This window comes from Canis lupus, chromosome 35 (genome assembly GCF_003254725.2).
Source record: "Canis lupus dingo isolate Sandy chromosome 35, ASM325472v2, whole genome shotgun sequence".
NCBI classification, from domain to species: domain Eukaryota; kingdom Metazoa; phylum Chordata; class Mammalia; order Carnivora; family Canidae; genus Canis; species Canis lupus.
The window spans coordinates 18,348,777-18,369,407 of NC_064277.1; the positions used below are offsets into that span (position 1 = coordinate 18,348,777).

General features: G+C 39.1%; 1 long non-coding RNA gene across 13 annotated transcripts in view; it reads right to left on the reverse strand.

Moving 5' to 3' along the window:
* Positions 1 to 20,631, reverse strand: part of LOC112657565 (uncharacterized) — a 319,254-nt gene that overhangs the window by 243,090 nt on the left and 55,533 nt on the right. For 11 of the 13 annotated variants that reach the window (XR_007408364.1, XR_007408374.1, XR_003135109.3 and 8 more), the window contains exon 3: positions 8,443 to 8,608. The exons of 1 other annotated variant lie outside the window; for it this stretch is intronic. This is a non-coding gene — a long non-coding RNA (uncharacterized LOC112657565). Of the gene's footprint in view, positions 1 to 8,442; positions 8,648 to 20,631 lie in introns of all 13 variants that reach the window. One more of the 13 variants, XR_007408367.1, reaches the window with a different exon arrangement.

Here is a 20,631-nt window from a genome sequence, read left to right on the forward strand (position 1 = left end):
CATGGTTCCTACAATAAGCCCCAAATTATATTACAACCCTAATTAATACTTGCAGTGATGGGCAGACCCTACCTTGGTATATGATGATCAAGCATTCCAACCCTTAATTGGCAATTTTGCTATACTCACCAGTATTTGTTGCCCTCCGTCATCCAAATTACTTTGCTTAAACGCTGTCATCCCATTTGGCTTTAATGCCTATAGAGTCAGAACAATCCAGCCTAATGCTTTCTTGGTGACTAGCTGCGGTTCAAAGGTCAGCATATCCCCCAGGACATAGAGGGCCTCAGCTCTACCAAGAAGGCACCACCACATCACATACTACACACTTTATAAGAGAAACTGATTGGTGACTTAAATATGAAGTTCTTTTTCTCAGGGATGGGGGTGTAGCAAGGAGCACCCAGCTTTTCTGAAGCAAGTTCACAGCCTCAAAGCTTTGGCCTTATAAACAATCTATCTTTTGACTTGCTTTTTTTTTTTCCCCTCAAAGGTGTTCTGAAAAGCAGAACATGTGGGAGCATAATAAAAATGAGTCATATGGGAGTGGAGGACACCCCCCCCCCCACCAGGGGACTGACATTTAGAGATAAATACAGCATGAGAAGGTTACTGAAATTGCATTTCCACTGACCAAGTCCTTTTTCCGCGGAGTAGCAATGTAAAATAAAAATGCAACACAATGACCACGCAGGATTGTTTGCAGGGATAAACAGGACAGGAGACAGACTCCCCTGTGCTGCATTTTTCCCACTGCAGATGAATGAAAGAGGCAATTATCTAATAAAAAATTTACTGTTAATTGCTACCAGTTAAGCAGTACTACTGTCAGCACTATTAAGTACTATTTGGACTGAAGAGATTTATTTCACCTTCTTCTGCTTGGAAATTTGACATCATTCCTGGCTTCTACCTCACCCCCCAATTATAATCCACTGGAAATGGGAAAGCGACAAGAGCCATTTAATGTGTCACAACAAGAGTGAGGGGGAAGAAGTGCTGGAAGTGGAGGCTTTTCAAAGAGACTGGGGGAAATAGTATGGCATGATGATTACAGAATCTGGGTTGGTTTTTTTTTTTCTTCTTCTTCTTTCTCCCTCCTTTTCTGTATGGACTTTTGTTTTTGTTTTTGTTTTTGTTTTCTCATTTATGGCCAAAGCCTTATTCCCAAAGGGTGTGTTCTTTCAGGTTTATGGCTCTGACTAATGGAATTGCTCTAAATAACATTTTGATCTCGCAAGGTCACCCAGAGTGCTATACCTTTCCTTTAATGATTCAGGTCTGGACCAAGCATTTCCCAGAATTGAGATGGTAATGAAGTCATTAGTTTCTTCCTACTTGAAGCCCTGGCTAGAAAGCAGAATTCTATGGGCAAAGTCTGAGTGGGCTTTTTTCATAAATCTCACACCCAGCTGAGCTGTAACACCTGTTACATTTTCCCAGGAGCCTGAGCCATAAGACCATTTCCAATCTATTTGCTCTTCTTCTTCCACAGGACACTGACAAAGGCAGGGGTCCCTGCTTTCTAAGGCACTGCTAATTGAAAATCTCTGGCTGGTGCAAATGTGAACTCAAACCCACAAGAGTTCCAAATAAGGCTCCAATGATTATTTCCTCCTCTTTTTAAAAATAGCCTTTATAATGCAGGTTATGCAAGATTAATTTGTTGGAGAGAAAAATTGTCATTGAGCCTCTTGCCCCCAATAAACTTTTACTTTCCATGCATTTTTTTTAGAGAAAGAAAAGAGAGAGGAAAATAATAAAACCCAGAGTTCAGCTAACCCTACAGGACCTGTACTTGTGAGAATTGGAGGGTGGGGGTAGGGTAGCATTAAAGTGTATTTGCTTTTGTTGGTGTGCTTTTAAAATCTTCTCTATGTTCTAATTTTGAACATAAAAATGGAGAACAAAGTTGAGTCAGATGATCAAGCAAATGTAAAGTGATTACAACGGCAGAGCAGGTTTAAAAAACTGTGCTCGAAAACTGAATAATTAAAAGAGGAAATTTTCTTGTAGGATTCTTGAAAGGAAAAAGAAAATGCATTCATTCTATAGAAAAGATGGGCATTTCTGGCCCTCATCACAGTCTGTGGGGAAAAAAAAAAACTAAATAACAAGAAGAAGCTTAGGAGATGCAGCTATCAGGCTTCAGGTGGCATTTGACAGAAAAATAAATGTTCGAAATAAAGTAGTTGTAAACAAATGAACACTTATGTATTCCTCTGGGAATCTGAACACCCTAAGAATTCGAGTCTTAAAGACAAAACATAGGAGACCTTAGCCCACAAATGACAACAGAGCCAGTGATCAGGCTGTCCCTTGTGATCCCACCATCTGTATTCTACACCCAAATCCACTAAAGAAATGGACTATCTGTGAATTCTGTACTGTGCTTTATTGGTGTTCTGTAGTTTGTTGGTTTGGGGTTTGTGGAGTGCATTGCTTGTAGCCATTGTCATTGTTGGAGCCAGATATCTCTGCATGCCTCATTCTTAAGGTGCATTCTCTCTAGGGGTACTCCTCCCATGCCAGCAGTTGAGAAGATGGTCTATTACAAGCTTGCAGTCATGAAGGGGTATGTGTATCAGTAGGAAGATGGCTATTATTTCATTGCAAGAGGGAAAAAATAATGAATGAGTTTTTAAGTAAAAGTCTAATGAACTGTATTCCTATAGCATAAATTATTTGAACTCTACTGTGAAATCTGCATGTGGTTCTGAATACAATTTCGAGAAGAGCTGAGACACTCAGAACCTCTAGAGAACATTTATTCACATAGGTCCTAAACGTATTTGAATCCACTAAAAAATAAATTTGGTAGCCTATTTGTTGAAAAAGAATGAGGTTCTCCACATATCCTTGAGTGAAAAGCTTTTAAATTGCCAATATTTTTGGTAGGTCAAAAATAGTCAAGTATCTGCAATTTCATATTTCAACTTAAATACTGTGTAAGATAATATAAACATGATCTTATTTTGTCATTGTTTTATATACTCTGAAAAGTTTCTAGCAGTTTTCCCTAAAAGTGGGATTAAGGGTAACATGTACTTCATTTCTTCTGGCTTACCTTTATTTTTTACTTTTTCTAGAATAATCTCTGGGTTCTCCCTCAGAATTCCAGGCTGAAGCTAAAACACTTGAGAAAATGTTAGCCATTCCCATTGGACTGTTATTAATCTTTTTCCCAATTCTTCAATTCTTACTCTATTTATACTACTCATAGCAGGTGGGGATGGAGGGGGTGGTGTTCTCGCCCATATTTCACCAATTCTGACTTTGTCCATATAAGCTATAGAGTCAAACAATTTAATAATAAATTTGGATTGGTGATTAATTTTTTGTACCACTTCAGTCTACCATAAAAACAATGTGTCACATTCTGTTCAGAGAATTTTATGTTCCCATTCACTATCCTAAAAATTAAAGATATGCTCCCATGGAGGAAAAGTCAAGCAACACAAACATTCTCAACAGACTGATCCTAAATTTCTAGAAAAAAATATATGGTTAAGGTGGTGACCTCTCATTTGTTAGGAAACACCGGCAACACTGATTCTATCAGACATACCTTCTCTGACTTCCAGAGTTTGGGTTATTTCTAGATTCTTGCATCTCCTTTCCACCATCCACTCCTTTGACTCCCTGCTTGTCAAGGAAAGGATTTTTTGACTCTGTATTGATCATTGTCGATTCTTACCTTTCCTGCTTCCTCCTTTAATTCAGTTATTTATGTCCAGGAGAAATGGTCTTTACCACTCTGTGTCACCAATAGGTGCTGCCACCTATTGCAGTATTTTCTGACTTATAGTAATACCTTGCTTGATCAATTTTCTATTTTGTATGTGCTAGTGATAAATATTGGTATTCATAATCTTTCTAAGAGCTCAGAATTTAATTTAAAAGGGACCATGTATTATTTAGGTGGTGATATTGATCTATATTTTAATTAGGGAAGCTGAGCAAAAATAATTTTAAACCCCCCACCACTGGGGAGGCAGCATGAAGTAGTAGGAAAAAAGATCATCAGTAAGTTAAGGTTGTAGTCCAGGTTCTATGACTATGTGACTTTGAGCATGTCACGTAAGCCCCATGAGTCATCATCTGTAAGATAAAAGATTTTCAAGAGATGGAACGTAGCTCCTGAAACCAATATTGCACTACACATTAAATAACTAGAATTTATTTACTTAAAGATTATTTATTTATTTATTAGACACACACACACAGAGGCAGAGACACAGGCAGTGGGAGAAGCAGGCTCCATGCAGGGAGCCCGATGTGGGACTCTATCCCGGGACTCCAGGAACATGCTCTGGGCCAATGGCAGGTGCTCAACCACTGAGCCACCCAGGCATCCCAACTAACTAGAATTTAAATAAAAACTTGAAACAAAAGAGAGAGAGAACATAGGTGTCTCTATTTGTACTTTTGTTTGGCTCTCAATCCATTAATCCATAAATTCTCTTTGAATTCCCATGTGGCTCTGGTGCAACACCAATTTTCTACAATGATCAACAGCCAAGAGTAGTTGAGCCACCAGCCCTGCGATTTCCAAAGCTCTGGGACTAGGATGAATTTTGAGCTGCTAGGCATAGAGATCTTTTCATTCCTTTGCTGCTCTTGAGCCAGTCAAGGCACAGAGTGAACTCTACTTCTGGCAGGTGCCTTGGTGGGTATAGGTAACCGTGCTTGAATAAACTCCGCAGAAACACTTGATAGCTCTGAGTTTCACTGCGTCCACTGATGTCCTATATCCTATGCAGGAATTTCCCAGACTCATTCCTCCATAAATTCCCACCCAAGCTAATGGAATAGGAATGGAAATCAACTATGAATGGCATTCAGAATCAAATGGGAAAATTTTCTCAGCTTCAGGTAATAAAAGTAAAAAGGCAGGGTGATCTTTGAATTCTCCTGGAGAAAAATTAAAATGTTCTTTATTAGTTGCTCCAGGGCCCCAGGAAGGCATCCCCCTCCCCACCCCTTTTAAAATAAGAGCTTGCCCTTCCCTACACAGCCCTTTTAATACAAGTGAAAAAATTCCAAATTCCTCATTTGTTTAGCCTGAAAATCCCCTGCACATTCCCACAAACTACTTCCTTTTCTCTCTTTTTAGCAAGACTCCCCTCTCTCTCTTTAATGAAGAGAAGTTCAGAGGGTTTTTCCCATGAATAGATGGCAGGCACCTGGGAGTTATGAATTTTAAAGTGATCATTTTCTTTCAGCCATGCCGGACAATGGGCATCTCCTTTTGACTCACTTTCACAGCTTTGAGAGGCTCTCAGATCAGCCACATTCCAATCGGACTGGAGTCAGCTCAGAGCTGTGCTGGACCGCATCAAGGTCTCGCACAGAAAGACAAGGAGCAGATGGCCGGCACCGAGCTCTCCTCCCCCTTTCAGTGCGCAAAGGCAGGCAATGTGGGAAAGCGTTCGCCCGGCATTGCCTATTGATCCCTGAATAGAACCACCACATGCCACCAGCCTGTAGGTATGAACCTCTGTTAACAGATGGTGAGATCATTATGAGCAATTAATTCCTTTAATGTATCAGTGGGAACATGTTGGAAAGGATGACGCAAACACTCAGTGAATAGTGTGAACTCCTCGCTCCTGGGGGAGCAAGCTGATGCTACCTTGGGGGGCGGCTGGGAATATCTCCCCAGGCTGCCTGCAGCCGTATGGCTTAGGACAGGGTCTGGGAACGGACTGCCCAGAACTGAGGTGTGGTTTTCATTAACTAATTGTGAATCTTTCCCTTCCTTTCATGATTAATGCCAGATTTGTCTCTAGGTCATTTTGATACACAAGAACCATCCAAAAATATAGAGACAAACAAAAACAAGACTTGTCAGTAAATCCAAGATGCATGGGGAATTATTTCACAGAAATCAGCAGAGAATCGGGTCATGGGGTCACTTTTGCTAAACACAACTATAGCTGTGACAGTTCTCAATTGAAAATAAATGTTTCTTTCAATAAAGATAAAGCAGTGGTAAAACTATGCACATTCCAGGGTTTGAGTCTGGAAACTGAATGGGTGCCGTATAAATGGGTAGATTTAAAAGAGGATGTTTTTAAAAATATGAATTCACAAATAGAGTGAATTTAAGCAAATGACACATTAGCAAATTATCTCTCCTTGTATCAGTGAAATAATTCTTACATTTCAATGACAATGTAAAAAAGATGATCAGGGGCCAACTGGGAAAAATGGGCACCTCCTTCTTCAGATATTGCTCTGATTTATAATCAATGAGATAATGATATTTTTACACGTTTTTACATGTTTTTCCTACTTTTAAAAATGATATTTAGTAGTAAGGGCTTTTTTGTCCTACAGGAAAAAAGATAATCTTAGGATGCACTATAGATCCTTGGATAACCCTTAGATTTTAAGAAGATAGAAAATACAGGAACAGGAAATACTGGCAACTATTCACTTAATTCATATTTAAATGACACTTTTTGCTTGTAATTAAGACACTCAAGCAGTGTCTCTGTTCATGAAATTTACATAACTGTACAATAGCTTGCCTAAATGAACAGCAAATGGCAGTTAACCTTGAAGTGTATTATCTTAATTGAATAAATCTGGCTTTAATTCAATAAATTAAAAACAGAAATAATATCGCAAAAGACTTTTAAAAACAGACTTGCCATCACCCCCTAAATACAGAATGGTACTGTTTATAGTTGTGTTGGAATGCTCGGACATTTTCCAGTATGATTTTAGAACTCTAAAAGCATTCTGGTACACATTCGCTATTTTTCCATCATTGTTTCCAAAGCAAATCAATGTCACTTTTTGGATATTGATAACAATATCTGAACATTGAATCAAAACTCATAAGTGTGCTTATTTAAAGATGATTCTTCATCTGGGTTTCCAATTCCTCTACCTCCATGGGAAATTTGGTCTTATTCTTTTTTTTTTTTTTCCAATTCTTTCTGAGTGTCCTATGCACACAACAGAAAAGACTAAATAGGGGAAAATAGACTTCTTACATAGGAAAGAGGCATTCCCACTACTTTTTCATTTAAATCAGATTTACATGGACTGCAAATCCCTTCACCATAAGGGAACTGACAAAAAATGCTGAATTCTTCCCTCTCAAAGTTTGTTGCATTAATCAGCACAATCATGTTTCAGTGATTATATAGTTAAGGAGAAGAAATCATGCAATATGTTTTTATTTGCATGAAATAAGTTAATGAGGCACCACCTGTGCCTTGTATCAGTTTATGGGGGGAGAAAGCAGGAGAACACAGGTGTTCTAAGAGCATCATGGTAGACTTTATACATTCCTTTAAAAACCCTAAAGCCTAAAAGAATTTATCAGAATCTACAGTGCATATTGCCAAGGAATAACCTATACACACAGAGACATACATAAAAATTATTGTGAAGAAATTCCTGGTTTCTTGGCTAGCAAGGGAAAAAAAGCCGTAATTCATTCTTTCCTCGTTCTCACAGAGTTTGCTATTGTACCATCTGCAATATACAATGTACATGCTCAGCCATAACCCGTACGGCTGGAAAAGAAGCATTCACACTGTGAATTACCATTTTTCCCAGCATCTAGCTCTAGTCAAAGACAGCACAATAATAAACTAGAAGCTCCTTTGTCTGTTAAACATTGTTCTTCATTACTACATGAAAAGCAAATTGTCTTTGTATAGAGGAAGAGTGGCACATACAGCCATGGGAGTGGGGGGAAGGGATTTGCCTCTCTCACTGACCACCTCACAGACACAGAGGCCACTCATCTATCTTTCCCCACTGGCCCACCCAACTCTGCTTTCCAAATCATTTCGTCAACCAGCTCGTTGGAGAGAGATCCCTTGTTCAGCTGAGTGAGATGCTAGTCAGAGGCTCACAGGAAGCTTTTACACTGAATATCCTAACACGTCCACAGATTTCTTTTTTTTTAAATCACTTCGGTGTGTCCCTTTAGGATATTTGGGAGAAATGAAGCTTATCTGAGATGCTCTTTTTTCCTGGGACTAAATATACTCCACAAGTTATTGAGCGTTTTGGGGGGCTCTTAAGAGCCAAATGAAAAGAAAGCAAACAAAACGTTTAGAGCAGCAGATTAGATGATACATAGATAGATAGATAGATAGATAGATAGACAGACAGACAGATAGATATAAACATACACCAAGTACACAGTAACAGTTACCATCAAAGTTAAGAAAATGTTAGAAGAACTAACCATTCAAGGAAAGGGTCCTCATAATGGAAATTAGTTATCTACAAGAAATGAATAGTTTTCTGAGGGCTTTTTAAATCTTTTGAATATAATAACTTCCAACAAATCTTACAGCACAATAAGGGTGCTTGCAAAAGCCTGACTAAATTAAAAAATCATAAATCTCTCCTCATAGGGAAGGCAATGGGCAAACCCAAATTCTCATTTTAAATGTCAAAGAAAATTACCTCTTAGTGACATCTGATATGACCCTCAGTGGATCATTTCCTTAGTGTGTTGCTGGAGAGGACTGCCAGGAAAGGTTGTAGAGCACTCTGCTAGACATGACGTGAGGAGTCAAAATCACATCTGTAAACTTCCCTGGACAGAGACTGGCTGGATGAAATAAATTTCCTGCATATCAATCCAAAAGTAGTTCAGTTTATGTATCTACTGTTAAAAAGAAGTTGAGATCTCATCAGAGAATGGTAAAAATCACTGAGGGAAGAATGTCCAAAGATCTGCTTTGGACATAAAACATTGTTTCCATATTGTTGGGTTTTGCAGTATAATTATGTGGGCGATTGCTCGTTTTTCTCTCTGGCATATGAGAATAATACCTAGCTCACCGAATTGTCATGAAGCTTTAGGGAAATCACATCATAAAATAACTACATTAGTTTGCTATTTAGTAGGCTCTCAATAGATGCCAAGTTGTCTTTTCAGGTATAGATTAACATTTGATTTTAATATAGGGGGGAAATCCATAATTGCCAAGTAGTATACTCACATTTGTTCTCTGCTTAGGAGAAACACAACTTTTATTTTTAATGCGCGATACCTGATGGCAACTTTCAAGTAATGAAATGTAATTTTGACAATCCCAATCCCTCTCAACTCTGAAAATTGTTATTCTAGCACATTCTCAAATATCTAAAGTTCATATTTGCAACCAGAAATCAAGTCTGTTATCTGAGAGCTTGCAACCATATTCTATCTAAAAAGAAACCCGCCTATGTATTTTTACCATGCATCACGTGATGGGTTAGTTTTGACTTAGGCAGGCTCATTCTGTGTAAACAAGACACTGACATCACCAAGATACAGAGAGGAATAAACTCAGTCCATGCCCATGAGAAAGTGGTAAAAATACATGAGTCATATCAGAAACATCTGTCTTCAATCCCAAGTTAAGCACTTCCCAGGCTAAGGGGCAATTTGTGAATCATATGATCTACTATCCAATTCAAACATTTGCATTTGTCTTAATTCTACTAACATGTAAGAGGATAACTGATGGTTTATCTTTTTTAATAATACTGCTTTTCCTTGAAAGTTTGCATATATGGATTTCCAAATTGTTGCAATAAATACATTTTTTTTCTTTTTTCAGTTTGAACGCTTTCTCCTTAATTCAGAATGACAATATTTGTCCCTAAACTCATAAAACAAAGTATTTACTAGTAGTCCTTATGGTTGTGCTTTTTTTTTTTTTTTTTCACTTTCAGGGAAAACATGTTGAACTTCCCAAGTGTAACTCCTCAACATTTAGACCCTTCCTTTCCAATATCTGTTCTCTTTCCTTCTCCACAGGCTCTTTCTCCATCATTTCAAACATATTCAGGCCATCCCAGTTTGGGGCAATTGTTCTCCATCGAGGGTGATTTTTCCTCCAGGGGATACTTAGCTATATCTAGAGACAATTTTAGTTGTTGCGACTGGATGGAGAGGATGCCATTGGCATCGAGTAGGTACAGGTCAGGGATGCTATTGATTATCCTATGGTACATAAGGCTGTCCCCTCGCCCACTCCACACAAAGAATTATCCAGCCCCAACTGTTCATTGTACCAGGTTGAGAAACCTTGATCTGGAAGGGGGAAACAAACCCAAAATCCACTTTTATATCATTTTGTGCCCAACTACTTCCTTAGCCATCCTTTCCTCTTTGCTAATTTAAAAAAAAAATCTCCCCTCTATTTCCTCTTACTCCTTAACCATATGCAATTTATTTTCCTTCTACACAAGTCACTGCAACTATTCTCTTCAGGGTCACTAGCCTGCTTAAATGCTAGATCTCACCATCCAATGAACACTTCCCTGCCCTTTACTTTGACATTACTGTTGCATTTCAGTTGTTGGCCATTTCTTCCTTCTTAAAAATCTCACATCCCTTGGTACCACTGACAACAATGGTCTACAAGTCTTTATCATCATCATCTTCTTCTGTCTCTTCTTCAGCAATCATCATCATCATCATCATCATCATCTCATCAATCATCACCACTGCTAACACCTTGTGCCTGACTTCGTTCCATTCTCCATTTAAATATTCCCTCATCAGAGAGGTTTCCCTGTCTGCCCAACTCAGAGTAGCACCATGTGATCTTCCTATCTCTTTAACTTGCTTTGGTTTTTATGACTATCTAATATTATATGTTTTAGTTTGTGTCTTGTCCTCCCTCACCCTACTCCCTCTTCCCTAAGAATATAAACTTGAGGATAGAGGAGGGTCAGTGCTTGTTTTGTTCACTTCTATGTGATTACTACCTGGCACCTGGCTACACATGTATATTTCTAGAATGGATGAATGAATGAAATAATTAATGTGTTTGGGAGGAAATCCCTAAATCTTTGAAGTGCTTTCTACCTGCTAGTGCTGTGCTCAGTGCAGTATCTGTTTCTTAAAACTCTTTCTTTTTTTTTTTTTTTTTTTTGGTTTTTTGTTTTTGTTTCTTGTCTTCTGAGACACTGCCCTGGGCAGATACTCCTATTTCCACGGTCATTTCTCTGTCTCCTATAATGCCTCCTCTCTCTGCTTGACTGTTATTAAGACTCTGTCCTCAAAGGCATGCCACCCCCTTGTTCTGCTCCCTCCTTGACAGCATGTTCCAAGGTCTCACTTGACTGACCCTGATGAGATTCTCTGTGTCACACCCTACATCTGTAGAACCAGTTGTATCATGGGTTGTTCTGACGACCAAACACGTTCTAGGTCAATGCGTGTTGCTAGTGAATGCTTCCACAAGGTATGACACTTAACAAAGATCTTGAGGGAAGAAGAGACCTTGCATATTTGGGAAAGTGAAAAAAAAAGGCTGTGTGCTGGAATGAAATGATTAAAGGGCATAATGCTAATAACATATGATTGCAAGCAATTTTCACTGGAGGTCTCTTCAGGTACATCTATGTACATATAATTGTCCAAGACATGTGAACAAAGAAATTAAAGATGAAATGAGATCCCCTTCATAGCTAAAGTTATGTGATGTAGTAATCACAAACACTCTGTTTAAATAAAGCACACTCCGTTTTATTGCACCTCATTTTATTGCACTTCACAAATGTGTGGGGTTTTTTACAAATTGGATGTTTGTGGCAACCCTGCTTCGAGCAAGTCTATTAGTGCCATTTTTCCAACAGCATTTGTTGACTTCATGTCTGAGTCACATTTTGAAACAATTTTAAAAATATTTCAATTGTTTTCATTATTATTACATTTGTTATGGTGATCTGTGATCACTGATCTTTGACTTTACATTCTGATTGTCTTGGGATGCCATGAACTGTACCTATATGAGCCAGAGAACTTAATAAATGTTCTGTGTTCCAACTGTTCCACTGACCAGTCATTTCCCCCATCTCTCTCTCTCCTCAGGCCCCTCTATTCCCTGAGACACAGTAATAAAGAAATGAGGACAGTTAATTACCTTACAATGGGCTATAAGTGTTCAAGTGAAAGAAAGACTCACATGTCTCTCACTTTAAATCAAAAGCTAGAAATGATTAAGCTCAGTGTCAGGAAGTCATGTCAAAAGCCAAGACAGGCTAGGTAGGCATCTTGTGACAAAGAGAGAGCTTGGATATGCAAAGGAGTTAGTTCTTAAAGGAAATTAAAAGTGCTACTCCAATGAACACATTGAGTGTCTTGAGTGGTCTGGACAGAAGATCAAATCAGCCACAACATTCCCTTAAGCCACAATCTAATCCAGAGCAAGGCTCTAACTTTCTCTTCAATTCTTTGAAGGCTGAAAGCCGTGAGGAGGCTGCAGAGGGAAAGTCTAAAGCTGCCAGAGGTTGGTTCATGAGGTTTAAGGAAAGAAACCATCACTAAAACACACAGTGCAAGGTGAAGCAACAAGTGCTGCTGTAGAAACTGCAGCAAGTTCTCTAGAAGATCTAGCTGAGATAGTTCATGAAGGTGGTTACACTAAACAACAGATTTTCAATGTAGATTAAATAGCCTTCTACTGGAAGATGCCATCAAAGACTTTCATAGCTAGAGAGGAAAAGTCAATGTCTGGCTTCAAAGGACAGGTGACTCTCTTGTTGGGCACTAAAGCCCAACAAGACTTGAAGTTGAATCCAGTGCTCATTTACCACTCTGAAAATCCTAGGAATTTAAGAATGATGCTATATCTACCCTTGCCTGTGTTCTATAAATGGAACAACAAAGCCAGGGTGACAGCACATCTGCTTACAACATGGTTTGCTGAATATTTTTTTGGGGGGGGGTTTGCTGAATATTTTAAGCCCACTGTTGGGACCTACTGCTCAGGAAAAAAAAAAAAAAACAACTTTCAAAATATTATTGTTCTTTGACAATGCACTTTGTCACCCAAGAGCTGGTAGAGATGGACAACAAAATATATGTTGTTTTCATGCCTGCTGACCCAACATCCGTTCTGCAGTATGTGGATTGAGACGTCTTTTGGACTTCCAAGTTTTATTTAGGAAATACATTTCATAATGCTGGGAGCTTCCATAGATAGTGATTTCTCTGATGTATCTGGGCAAAGAAAACTGAAAACTTACAAGGACTCACCATTCTAGATTCTATTAAGAACATTCATGATTTATGGGAAAAGATCAAAAAGCAACATGAACAGGAGTTTGGAAGAAGTTGATTCCCATCCTCAAGGATGACTTTAGGGGGTTCAAGACTTCCATAGAGGAAGTAACTGCAGATGTGGTGGAAACCACAAAGGAATGAAAAGTACAGTCTGAAGATGGGAATGCATTGCTGCAATTTCATTATCATTCATTATCTATTCATTATTGAATAGATGAGGGGGTGCTTCTGATGGATGAGCAAAGAAAATGGTTTCTTGAGATGGAATCTACTTCTGGTGAAGATGCTGTGAGGATTGTTGGAATGACAACAAAGGATAGAATACTACATAAACTTAATTGATAAAGTGGGTGGCAGGATTGAAAAGGATTGACTTCAATTCTGAAAGAAGTTCTACTCTGGGTAAAATGCAATCAAATAGCATCACATGCTATAGAAAAATCATTCAAAAAAGGAAGAGTCAATCAATATGGCAAACTTCATTACTGTCTTATTTTTAAAAATAGCCAGGGGCACCTGGGTGGCTCAGTCAGTCAAGGGTCCAACTCTTGATTTCAGCTTAGGTCATGATCTTAGGGTCATGAGATTGAGCCCCACGTTGGGTCCCATGCTCAGCACAGAGTCTGCTTGAGATTCCCTCTCTCCTTCTCCTTCTGCTCCTCCCTCTGCTCATGTGCTCTCTCAAATACATAAACAAATAAAATCTGTAAAAAAGAAAAATAAATGGTCACAGCCACCTCAACCTACAGCAACTTCCACCCTGACCAGGCACCAGCCTTTAACATGGAGACAAGGTCTTCCACCAGTAAAAAGATTATGATCTGGCTGAAAGCTCAGATGATGGTTAGCAGTTTTTAGTAATAAAGCATTTTACATTAAGGGTGTACATTTTTTAGCCATAATGCTATTGCATACTTAATATAGACAGACTTATACAGTATTATGTAAACATATTTTTTTCAAAGATTTTATTTATTTATTCATGAGAGACAGAGAGAGAGAGAGAGAGAGAGAGAGGCAGAGACACAGGCAGAGGGAAAAGCAGGCCCCACAAAGGGAGCCTGATGTGGGACTTGATCCCGGGTCTCCAGGATCACGCCCTGGACCAAAGGCAGGCGCCAAACCGCTGAGCCACCCAGGGATCCCCTAAACATAATTTTTATATGCATTGGGAAACCAAAAAATGCATTTGATTTATTTTATTGCAATATTCACTTTATTGTGGTGGCCTGGTACTGAATCTGCAATATCTCTGAAGTTGTCTGCGTTAAATAAATAGATGCGAATGAAAGCAATAAAACACATACTCTTTGATGGAATAGACTTGAGAATGGTGCTGGTCATTCTCTAAATCAGTTCTGTGCCCTTTCCTGGCCTGCTGTGTGCCCCCACCTGACGACCCAGGCCTTAGGTGGCTGCTACTTGTACCAGCTGTAGATGGGAGGACAGGAGGAGGGAGGGTGGGGCCCATCTTCCTTGTTCCCTCCTGTTTTGCCTGTCATGAGGACAGCTCTTTACTGGGCCCAGATGACCCCCTTCTCTCTCCAGGCCCAGGAATGGGAACAGACTGTCCTATTGCTAGTTTCTGGAAGTCTCCCCATTCCTCTCCTCCCCATCAATGCCACAGCTGGTGAACTGAGCCTTCATGACAGTCTCTATCTGTACCATTTGGGATGAAGTGTCTCTGGTTGGAATCTTGTCCCATATTCAGGCAACTCTGTTTTTATGTATGTGAACTAAGTATCTTCTGTGTATATGCATATTGTGTGAGCATGATTTTCCTTTCTTTTTACATTTTTTTAAATTTGCAGCTTTCTTTATTTTTATATTATCCTCTGATACTGTCATACTAACTAAAAGTGACTCATATCTGCATTGTGTGTGTGTGTTTGCCATCAAGCAAAAGCTTTTAATTGTGTAAAAGTTAAAAATATTTAAACAAACGATATCTTAAAACAAAAAAAAGTTTTTAAAAATAACAAAAAAATTGGTTACAATACTTAAACTCCCCTAAACTAACCTATGGATTTAGGTCTAATTTAATAGAAATATTATGAAGTTAGAATGAAATGTTCTTGTTATTTAGGGGCTTTTCCAATTAAAAAAAAAAAGACAATCAAAATTCATTCAGGTATATTAGATTTCTTGTACAAAGTTCTAATACATGTTCACGTATTTAAAAATGGCATACAAAAATGCTTATGCCATACAAAAAATGGTCTTTTTTGTTTTAAATGTTCGTATCCATGCCAAATTTTAATGATAATTAAAGCCATAGTGGATTTTTTATTTAAATCAAAATACAATACTTACATTATCTAATTCTAGAGGGTCCAATGATGTGAAAATGATGAATTCATAAGAATTATATTAACTGAATCTTTATTTGAAAAATATTATCTTAAAATTATAATGCTAGATCTACTTGAATAAGAGTGATTGTAGCTTCAATTAAATTACAATTCTAAACCAAAAAGAGAACAATGAAAATTGCTGTAAAGACAGAAAACACGTGCAGATGTTGTGCCCTGGCTGGGGGTGCTCGGGACCTGGCCGTTGTGAGCTGAGTCACACCTGCAAGTGACCCTGGGGACCCCTGGACACTTGCAGCCTCTGCGGGCTGCGGGTGGAGCAGCGGGAGCAAACGGGCCCCTTGGGAGAGGCTGGAGTTGGACTCGGCAGTGGCCAGCATTTGCCTGCGTGATGATTTTCTTCTCTCAGCTCCTTGAGGATTCTCTCAGTCAACAACAGGCCGCCTCGCTGTCTTGGGCCCTTTCCTCATGGAAGAGGATCTCCTTTCGATGGTGCAAGTGCTTCTCTCGATTCTTTGCCTGTATCTTCAGTCATCTTCTTGCAGAGGCTGCAAATCTGATTTGCACAGTTCATGTTTCTCCACGTGCTGGGAGGTTTCTTACTGATTCCCCAGCAGAGTCCTTCCTCCTCAGACACTTTTTTCTGACGTTGCGTGATGTGTTCCTGGTGTAATTCAGGCAGAATTTGAAGCTTCGGCTTTGGCTGCTCAATCTCACTTTCAAGTTGTGAATTTTCACGCTGCAAAGATGCTTCATTGGCTTGGAAGCTTATTTGTCCCTAAACCCCTCATTCATCGGCTTTCCTTTCCACGATAGTCCGGCTAGTTCTTCACTTTTCCCTTCAGTACTTTGAAGGGACACGTCAGCATCCCTTGATGAGCCTGATGAGCCTGATGAGCCTGATTTGGGACTCAATCCCGATACTCAGGGATCATCCCCTGAGCCAAAGGCAGACGCTCAACCGCTGACACCCAGGTGTGCCTAAATTACTTTTTAAGAGAAAATTTGGGTTTAAAGAAAAACTGAGTATATATATAGTTCACCTAGCAGCACTTTTGTTTGTGTCTGTATGAAACACCTTCATCTCACCTCACATCCCTCCCCCCCATTTCCTTTTTGGGGTTCCCTGTGGTCATTCCACCCTTCCCATTTCCTTGAGAAAACAATTTATCAGTTATTATTTTTTTCAAAGAGTGATCTATATTTAAGAGTAATCAGAACAAGAAAATTTATTCCAGAGTGCTAAGAATCTGCATGGAACTTAAATTATATGTAACAGAAAAAAGCACCGGTTCGGGAAGTAGCCATCTAACTACAAGAGACGTCATTTGCTTTTCCCATTTTCTTCTTTAAACTTTTTTTATTCCCTCCTCTGATTCATTTTTCTTCTATCCAGCCTCTTTGCCTTTAAAGAAAACTCCAGTGGTGGGCAGCCATTGAAAGCAATCAGACATAATGTGAGTTATCAAGGGAGATTTGAAAGAAAAGTAACTGATGATTGGGAATAACAGCCAAGACAAAGATAAAAAAGCTGTGTGTGTGTGTGTGTTGTGTGTGTGTGTAGGGGGAGAGTGTGTGTAATATGGGGGAAGGTATGTGTCGTATGTGTGGGGGGTATATGAGTGTTGTGGTGTGTGTGGTGTGGAGGAGGGTGTATGTGGTATGGGAGAGGGTGTGTTGGGTGTGTGTAGTATGTGGTATGTGGTGTAGTGTGGTGTGTGGGTACATGTGGGTGAGTGGCTGTGCATGATGTGTGTATGTGGGGTGTGGAGGAGGGTGTGTAGGGTGTGGGGGAGTTTGTGTGTAGTGTGTGGTATATGTGTGTGTGTTCACGTGCCTGCTCATGGTAGTGTTATGCATCCTGGAATCTGAGCTTCTGGAGTATCCTTAGACATCATCTACTTCTTAAATTTTCACACAGACATGACCCCAACAAGGGCTAAATGAATGAAGATGAAGATGACTGCTATTTTATTTTAAAGATTTTATTTAACCATGAGAGACACAGAGAGAGAGAGAGAGGCAGAGACACAGGCAGAGGAAGAAGCAGGCTCCACACAGGGAGCCCGATGTGGGACTCGATCCCTGGTCTCCCTGGGCTGAAGGCGGCGCTAAACCGCTGAGCCACCCGAGCTGCCCGATGACTGCTATTTTAAAAGCAAGACAAGGGATCCCTGGGTGGCGCAGCGGTTTAGCGCCTGTCTTTGGCCCAGGGCGCGATCCTGGAGACCTGGGATCGAATCCCACATCGGGCTCTTGGTGCATGGAGCCTGCTCCTCCCTCTGCCTGTGTCTCTGCCTCTCTCTCTCTCTCTCTGTGTGTGACTATCGTAAATAAATAAAAAATTAAAAAAATAAAATAAAAAAATAAAAGCAAGACAATTACATACATTATTTTAAAAACCTTTGAAGAAAAATAACCAGGTATTGTGAAAAGTGAGTTTAAGCACTTTGGAAACTGTAAATTATTAGATAAACATAATATATTAGTGTTATTGATAAATAGTTATTGATAAATAATTATTCATAAATAATTATTTTTATTTGGCTTTGCATGTACAGATATACTGTGATTCAAATAGTATTATTGGGAGCTCTTATGTCTGAGTGGGAAATCAATTCTAGAGAGAAAATAAAAGGGAAAAAATTAGTTTTCTCTTTCTGCATTTGTCCCAAGAGTTTATATTTGGAGTTTTTATTTTAAATCTCTGTTCCCTTCTAATGATCTTCTGTATTCATTTTTTGGACATTGAGATATAGGCTTATATTCTGCATAGAGAGAGTCTTATATTTGTCACACTATACAATGAATTTAACTGATTAATGAAATAACCAACTGGCAACCATGGGTGTTTGTATTACCTGGGTGTGTTTTAGCATATTTTTCAACTAAGAGAGATGAGATAGTAGAGATCACTTAAGAGTTTTTAATAAAAGCGTACATTTAGATAAAGGAACTGTGATGTTAATTTTTAGAGAAAAGAGTAAAAATTTTGCAATATTTTCTGTGGAAAGGGGAATAGGTGGAGTCCGGAACTTTGGTTATTTGACTAGCCATCGACTTTAAGACTGATCCTTACAGAAATTGCTTGGTTTGCAAAACTGTCAAGGGACCAAATGACTTAATCAACTTTTCTCATTTTTATCTGTAGTCAATCTAAGCTTATTATTATCAAACCACTCAAGTGATGGACCCTGATTGAATAGAACATTCCACTGGGAACAACATGAGTAGCCTTCCCTCCTGGGAGGCGAATATTCACAGGTGTTGCAATATTCCTTTTTCACCTTCAACCTCTATAGGTAGAAACTTAAAAGCCCTTTTGAACATTATCTCATTATCCCTTCATTCTTGAACTAGGAGTTGATTATTCTTAATTTACAAGGGGATACTATATTGAGATACCATTTCTCTAATGTCATATACAAAGTACTTAGTGTGGGGCTAAGAGGAGAATTCAAAGCTTCAGGTCATAGTTTAGCTTTTGCTTCAGCATTTACGTAGCATAATATTATGACTAAGATTGTCCCCACCTTTGAAAAATAATGAGATATTATTAACAAACAAAAATCCTTTTGTCCACATTTAAGTCCTCTTTCCTAAATCAAAGGTGGCTGTTTTTGAAAGAGAGACATATTCGGACATTCAAATATAGCAGTGGTTTTATTTTATGTGTTTATTTTTTTAGTTAGAAAGCTTCTCTGTTTAGTAGGAGCCCAAACGAATGAGTACATTCCTCAAAGAGACAAACTAAGGTAACCCTGATTGTTTTGTTGACTTTGCTAAAGGCAATGGCCCAAAGCATTAGTAATTAAAACCCATTTAAAATTAATTTAATTTCAGGAGCTCCACAAACCTATAAAATCAGACACTTGCAAAATTAACAGCAACAGATGCGTTTTTGAAACCAATGGTTTTCAAAGTGAAAAGACAGAGAGCAGAAGGCAGGAGGCACACAGGAGAAAGAAAGGGAGTAGGGAGAGAGCCAGAAAAGAGAAAGTGCTTGGATTATCTTGAGAAGCTGCCTTTCCAGCCCTAGCCTCCTGTTTCAAAGACCGGATTCCCCAACTTTGTAAAGTTTCAAGTCACTGAACCATCACTCTGTTTCTCCCCAGAATGGAGCCCAAACTGGACTGAAACATTTGCATATGGTTCTCTGGGCAAACATCCTATTTGTATACATTTCTCAAAACAAATCGGAGCTTCCACAGACTAATCATAACCTCATAGAAATTAAACAACTACTTTTTGCAATGGAGTGTGCCCCAAGCTCTGCTTTCATGGAAACATCTACTGTCACTCACAACTTTAAGACACAGGCTTTTAGATCATCAAACACTGGTGTTTGGGGAAGTGGTAGATATATCTAAACACTGGTCCAATTCTTGTTCAAAAGGAAAAATGTGGAAACAGCCTGGCCCAGATGTGGATAAGAACACCATGGGCAGTAAATTGCAAGTATAGAGTTAGAGGTGGGGTCAGAGGGTTGGGTTTGGGGGGGAGAACCTAAGAATGAAAGAGTCTCTACCTATCCCTTTCTCTTGCCAAATAGACCGTTTCCAAATACTGAATGACCCAGCACTGAAAATAAAATTGCCTAAAAATACCTAGACCACTTACAGACCCCTATTGGTGGAAAAGACTAGAAATGACCCAATTCTAGGTCTGATTACATACAGCGAGATCAGCCACAGGTCCTTGACAGTGATATTCATTACCTCTAGCCAGTTGCTCACTTGTAATTGGGACAGACAAGACTATTGTTGGCACAGACAAATTCTTAGAAAGTTCTTCTAAATCCGAATTCGGCTTTCTTGAGGAACAGAGGATACAATATTATCCTCTGGTGGAGCACACAAGCAGTAGTGTGGCAGTGAGCCCTGGAGCTCTGGGGTCAGACAGACATAGGCTCATGCCCAGGACTAAGGAGGATAGGTATGTGGCTACAAGGAGGTTACTCAAACACTTTGAGTTTGAATTTCCTTACTTCTGAGATAGAATAATAAATATGTCCCACTTCATAAGCTTTTAGTAAGGATTATTCCTGGCATATAATAAATGCTTAGACAAATTAATGATTGTCATGGTGTGAAAGGCATAGACATCAGAGTCAGATGGTCCTGAGTTCAAATCCCAGCACCACTGTTATGTAGCTGCCCAGAGGCTCATTAATTTCCCTGAGCTTCAGTTTTTCCAATGTTGACATGTCTCCCTCAAAGGGATTTTGCAAAGATTTAATAAAATAAATGAAAGTGTTTAGTATAATGTCTGTCC